We start from the raw sequence: 6,193 nt of genomic DNA, 5'->3' as shown, positions 1-6,193 counted from the left end.
TGTTAGGAATGGACTGGCCAGCAATGGTGGGACTCACCTGCCTTTTGATCTGCAGTACCAGGGCTGGCCAGCGGGTGCTCCCAGCAATCAGAGACTCAACCTTTCAGCCAGCTAACACCTGGAACTGATGATACTGGGGTATTTAAGGGATGGCCAGACTTGCAGACTCTGCCTTGGTGTTGTGTTTGTCCTGGGCCCTGTATCTGTCCTGCATCCTGTTTCTGTTCCTTTGCTGACCCTGATCTGAACTGCTGCTGACTTCTCCTGCTCTGATCCTGGCTTGTGACCCTGACCATCCCTCTGTCTGACCCTCTGTACCTCGCTGCTTGCTACCTGCTGAACCTGGCCTGTGACCCCGACCATTCTCTGCTTGCTCCCCCCGTACCTACCTGCCCAATTGATATTGACCCGGCCTGCCTGACGACGCTTGCTTGTATGTACTGTTATCTGTGGGTGGTTGGTTTGGTTTGTTTGCACTGTATTATGTTTAGTATTGCCCTGCGTTTATGTTTGTATGGTTAGTGTTAATAAATTATATTGTTTATCACATTTCTGAAGTCTGCGTTTCCCTGCATCAGTCACACATCTCTGGTCATACCTGGGAGCCCTGACACCACCACCATGCTTCACTGATGAGGTGGTCTGCTTAGGATCATGAGCAGTTTTTTTCCTTCTCCATACTCTTCTCTTCCCATCACTCTGGTACAAGTTGATCTCGGTCTCATCTGTCCATAGGATGTTGTTCCAGAACTGTGAAGGCTTTTTTAGATGTCGTTTGGCAAACTCTAATCTGGCCTTCCTGTTTTTGAGGCTCACCAATGGTTTCCATCTTGTGGTGAACCCTCTGTATTCACTCTGGTGAAGTCTTCTCTTGATTGGTGACTTTGACACACATACACCTACCTCCTGGAGAGTGTTCCTGATCTGGCCAACTGTTGTGAAGGGTGTTTTCTTCACCAGGGAAAGAATTCTTCGGTCATCCACCACAGTTGTTTTCCGTGGTCTTCCGGGTCTTTTGGTGTTGCTGAGCTCACCGGTGCGTTCCTTCTTTTTAAGAATGTTCCAAACAGTTGTTTTGGCCACGCCTAATGTTTTTGCTATCTCTCTGATGGGTTTGTTTTGTTTTTTCAGCCTAATGATGGCTTCACTGATAGTGACAGCTCTTTGGATCTCATCTTGAGAGTTGACAGCAACAGATTCCAAATGCAAATAGCACACTTGAAATTATTATTATTATACAGTATTTATAAAGCGCCAATAGTTCGCTCAGCGCTGTACATTACAAAGGGGGACAGAACATGTGACAGAACAATACCAATACAATGCAAAACATGAGGGGATCGAGGGCCCTGCTCTTTCGAGCTTACAATCTAGGAACGCATCTTGTTTGTTTCATTTCAAATCCATTGTGGTGGTGTATAGAGCCAAAAATGTTAGAATTGTGTCCATGTCCCAATATTTATGGACCTGACTGTACATTACTGCACCCTATATTGTACCCTCCTGACCCCCCCCCCCCCCCCCCCCGTACTGTGTCCTCTTAGCATAATTTAGCTTCCCCGGTAGGGGCCCCAGTGCATTACTTTCCCCAGGGGCCCATGGTGCTATTAAGATGGCACTGCTTGGAGGAATCCTTGGCAAAAAGTCTGAGATCTAGTGGAACCCCTAAAATAGTTTTCAGATCTGCAACTCACAGAACTTTGGTGTGGTCTGCAAGCTGTAATATAACAATTATTTTTAGACATGGCATTAAATATTAGAATAAATATTTAAAATCACTTCCTTAATATAGGAAGAAAACCTGGGATGAGCATACAGAAATTTCATCTTCAACTGAAATCAGACAAGGCTGCCACCTAGCCAGAGCACGGGGGGGGGGGTTGGGGGTCAATAGGGCAGAGCACAATGGGGGTCACCTGGGCAGACTACAAAAGGGAGGGGGGTCACCCAGGGCAGACTGCAGCAGGAGGGTCACCCAGGGCAGACTGCAGCAGGAGGGGTCACCAAGGCAGAATACAGAAGGAGGGTCACCAAGGCAGAATGCAGCAGGGGATAACCAAGGCAGAATACAGCAGGGGGGCTCACCAGGGCAGAATACAGCAGGGGATAACCAAGGCAGAATACAGCAGGAGGGGTCACCAGGATATTATTATTATTATACAGTATTTATAAAGCACCAACAGTTCGCTCAGCGCTGTACATTACAATGGGAGACAGTGCAATGACAATACAATGCGATACACGAGGGGTTCGAGGGCCCTGCTCCTTGGAGCTTACAATCTAGGAGGGAGGGGATGGTGGTACAGGAGGAGATAGCTGTGGGGGATGGAGTGGTAGGAAGAGTGGAGGAGGTCGGCAATTAGCAGGGGGTAGGGTAGGCTTCCCTGAAGAGGTGGGTTTTCAGGAGAGGAGAGTAGGTGATAGTCTGATGGATTGGGGTAGGGAGTTCCAGAGGATGGGTGATGCCCTGGAGAAGTCCTGGAGGCGGGCATGGGAGGAGGAGACCAGGGAACTAGAGGGAAGGAGGTCTTGTGAAGAGCGGAGAGTACGTTTTGGGTGGTATTTGGACATCAGGTCGGTGATGTAGTTTGGGGCAGTATTATGAATGGCTTTGTATGTCAGTATTAGCATTTTGAATTTGATCCGTTGGGCAATCGGAAGCCAGTGGAGGGATTGTGCGTATTTTGGCGATGTTGCGGAGGTGGAGTCTGCATGAGATTGTTAGCGATTGGACTTGGGGCTGGAAGGATAGATTGGAGTCAAGAATGACACCAAGTACTCTGGCCTGCGGGGTGGGCCTGATGGTGGCTTTGTTGGACGTGATGGAGAAGTCAGTGGGGGGTCACCAAGGCAGAATACACCAGGGCTGGATACCACAGAGGGGTCATCAGGGCAGAATACAGCAGGGGGGGGTCACCAGGGCAGGATATAGCAGAGGAGTCATTAGGGCAGAATACAGCAGAGGGTTCATCAGGGCAGAATACAGCAGGGGGGTCACCAGGGCAGAGTACAATGGGGTCACCAGGGCAGAGTACAATGGGGTCACCAGGTCAGAGCACACAGCAGGAGGTCACCAGGGCAGAATACAGCAGGGGGCTCATCAGGGCAGAATACAGCAGGGGGGTCACCAGGGCAGAGTACAATGGGGTCACCGGGGCAGAACACACAGCAGGGGGTCAACGGGGCAGAATATAGCAGAGGGGTCACCAGGGCAGAATACAGCAGACAGATTAGCAGGGCAGGATATAACAGAGGGGTCACCAGGGCAGAATACAGCGGGGGTCACCAGGAGAGAACACAGCAGAGGGCTCACCAGTGCAGAATACAGCAGGGGGGTCACCAGTGCAGGATATAGCAAAGGGGTCACCAGGGCAGGATATAGCAGAGGGGTCACCAGGGCAGGATATAGCAGAGGGGTCACCAGGAGAGAACACAGCAGAGGGGTCACCAGTGCAGGATATAGCAGAGGGGTCACCAGGGCAGGATATAACAAAGGGGTCACCAGGGCAGAATACAGCAGAGGATCACCAGGGCAGGATATAGCAGAGGGGTCACCAGGAGAGAACACAGCAGAGGGGTCACCAGTGCAGAATACAGCAGAGGGGTCACCAGGAGAGAACACAGCAGAGGGGTCACCAGGGCAGGATATAACAGAGGGGTCACCAGGGCAGAATACAGCAGAGGGGTCACCAGGGCACAGTACACAGATTTGCTTTCCTCCACATGCAGAGCAGTGCAGGGAAGCTGCTGTAACATGACTTTTCCCTTTGATTCCTGGCAGCCCCCCTCTTGTCCATCCCAGGTGATATCACATACAACAGCCTGGGACAGACACAAGAGGAGGGATGGTGGAGAACAACAAAGTGATCCAAAGTGATCCCTGCGCCGCTCTGCAAATCCATAAACATGAAAGATGTCACCTCCTACTATATCCCCCCCCCCGCTGCCATTCACAGACACAGCAAGGCAGTCTGATACAGCCGTTGCCCCCGATCTCTGCTCCATCCGTCTGGGGTGTACGTTCTCCTCCAATCCAGGCGCCATCCTCTGAGATCACAGCAGTAACCAGAACTATAGCGGACCCATCGGGTACCAAGGCACCATGATAGTACTTATAGTCAGTGCATATTGAAACCAACACTAGATAAGTGTCTTGGTCCATTGCTAGTCAAAAAAAGAGCATCCCCCGGGGGGATAAAGTGGTACTACAGGCAAATTCATACATGACATGTACGTTGCATGATGCTGTCTATCACTAGCACTAAAGTGGACTTTTCTCCCCTTTTTTTAAATAAATTCCCATCGGCATACATTTCTGCATGCTAATTAAAAAAAATCCTCCAACACTGTTTTCCTCACCTCATGCTGCCCACATAATGCACATACGTCGCATTGTGGTGGCGCCCCACACAGAGAGAGTGCCGGCCTGTGCTGCACGCAGGAGCCCCTAGGCGGCAGTGTGCCCTAGGCAGCTGCCTAGTTTGCCTAGTGGAAGCACCGGCCCTGGCCGCACATGTGCAACTATAGGTGGCTCTTGATCTGTACTAAGAAGCAGAAACTTGGATTCTACTTTCTGGTTTCCCTGAAGGCGGTGGTGATGTAGCCCCAGCTACAGAGATGTCCCCTGGGAGGGCAATGTCATCATTGCCTTCAGGGAAATCCCATACTCTATTGTCATACTGCGCATGTGTGAGATGGAACGTTTGATGCTACGCATTTCATTTTGCTCATGCGGCGTGTAAACTTCTCCCATACGATCTCAGGGGAATGGTTTTATTGTTGTACCATATGCATGTATTGACAACTTCTCAAAATGGCGGCATGAGAAAGGGGGTCCAGGTAGCACAGAGGCGTGATGAAAACTGGTAGAAATGAAGAAAAAGTCACATGGACATAGGTAAGTATACTTGTTTATTAGCAGTTTTATAGAGTAGGGGGGGTCCTCTTTATTACAGCAGTTTTTGTTTTTCTGAGATACCTCTCTTCCCCCATAACCTTTTTTTTTTTTTTTTTACGCATTGATCTTCTGGTGGCTGCATTTGTTTTCTTTTTTTAGGCCTTTTCCTTTATTTTCACCCTGTGATCTGGCCAGTAAGTCTGTTATTTGTCAACTGTTTTTTACCAGACTAAGCTGTGCTGCAAAAATGGCAGGTCAAGGGCTGAGACAAACTATTTAACACTAACAGGGGTGCTTACCAGTGGGGTAGAGTGGGGGGCAGCCAGTGCAATCTCCCCTGGAGTAACATTTAGAGGGACGCACTTTTGGGTGCTCTCCGACAGATTCCTGGCGGTACCAGTGCTGGAAGCCCCAATTCCCAGCAAGGAAGATGGTGGCAGAGGCTTCTGGGCTCACCAGAGTGGAGCAATGCAGTGCCTGGACTCCGGCATTCCTATGTTTGGGCTGATTTTTAGTGTTCAGACCGGACTCCTCCTGCCACTTCTCCCTGCACTTCACTGCAAAGATGGACACCGGCTGCAGGAAGTGACACCAACAAGGAGCCAGTAAGTAAGTTAACATACCCGGTGAACGTTGGGGCTGTGGCAGGGAGAGGGGGAGAAGGACAGGAATAGGGTGGCCGGGAGGTGGGCGATGTGCTCCGCTGCTCCTACCAATGATATGACAGGAACACGCTGGTCCACACCGGGGGGATCAATGGCAGCCATCGATCCTCAGAGCTCTCAGCAGGGGGCACTCTAGAGATACTATCTTAGTGCAACCATTGTGCTCCTTTACATCCTCCAGAGTGCCCCCTTAGTATACTGGCACTAAGAGAGCACTCTGAAGGAGAATGTACGGGGGCATTCTGGAGGATGTAAAGAGCACCCTGGAGGCATGAAGAGGCCACTCTGGAGGAACTAAGAGGCCACTCTGGAGGAACTAAGGGGGCACTCTGGAGGAACTAAGGGGGCATTCTGGAGGATGTAAAGAGCACCCTGGAGGCTTGAAGAGGCCACTCTGGAGGAACTAAGGGGGCACTCTGGAGGAACTAAGAGGGCACTCTGGAGGAACTAAGGGGGCACTCTGGAGGAACTAAGGGGGCACTCTGGAGGATGTTGTAAGGGGGCACACTGGTGGATATAAAAAGGGGCACTCTGGTGGATATAAGGCGGCACTCTGAAGGAGGATGCAAGGGGTACACTGGAGGATGTAAGGGGGAAATCTGGAGGATGTGGCAAGGGAACATTTTGGTGG

The sequence above is a fragment of the Staurois parvus genome, unplaced genomic scaffold, assembly GCF_062004578.1.
Source record: "Staurois parvus isolate SC_StPar_1 unplaced genomic scaffold, SC_StPar_1.0 ptg001871l, whole genome shotgun sequence".
Lineage (NCBI taxonomy): Eukaryota > Metazoa > Chordata > Amphibia > Anura > Ranidae > Staurois > Staurois parvus.
Note: the sequence above shows the minus strand (reverse complement) of the source record.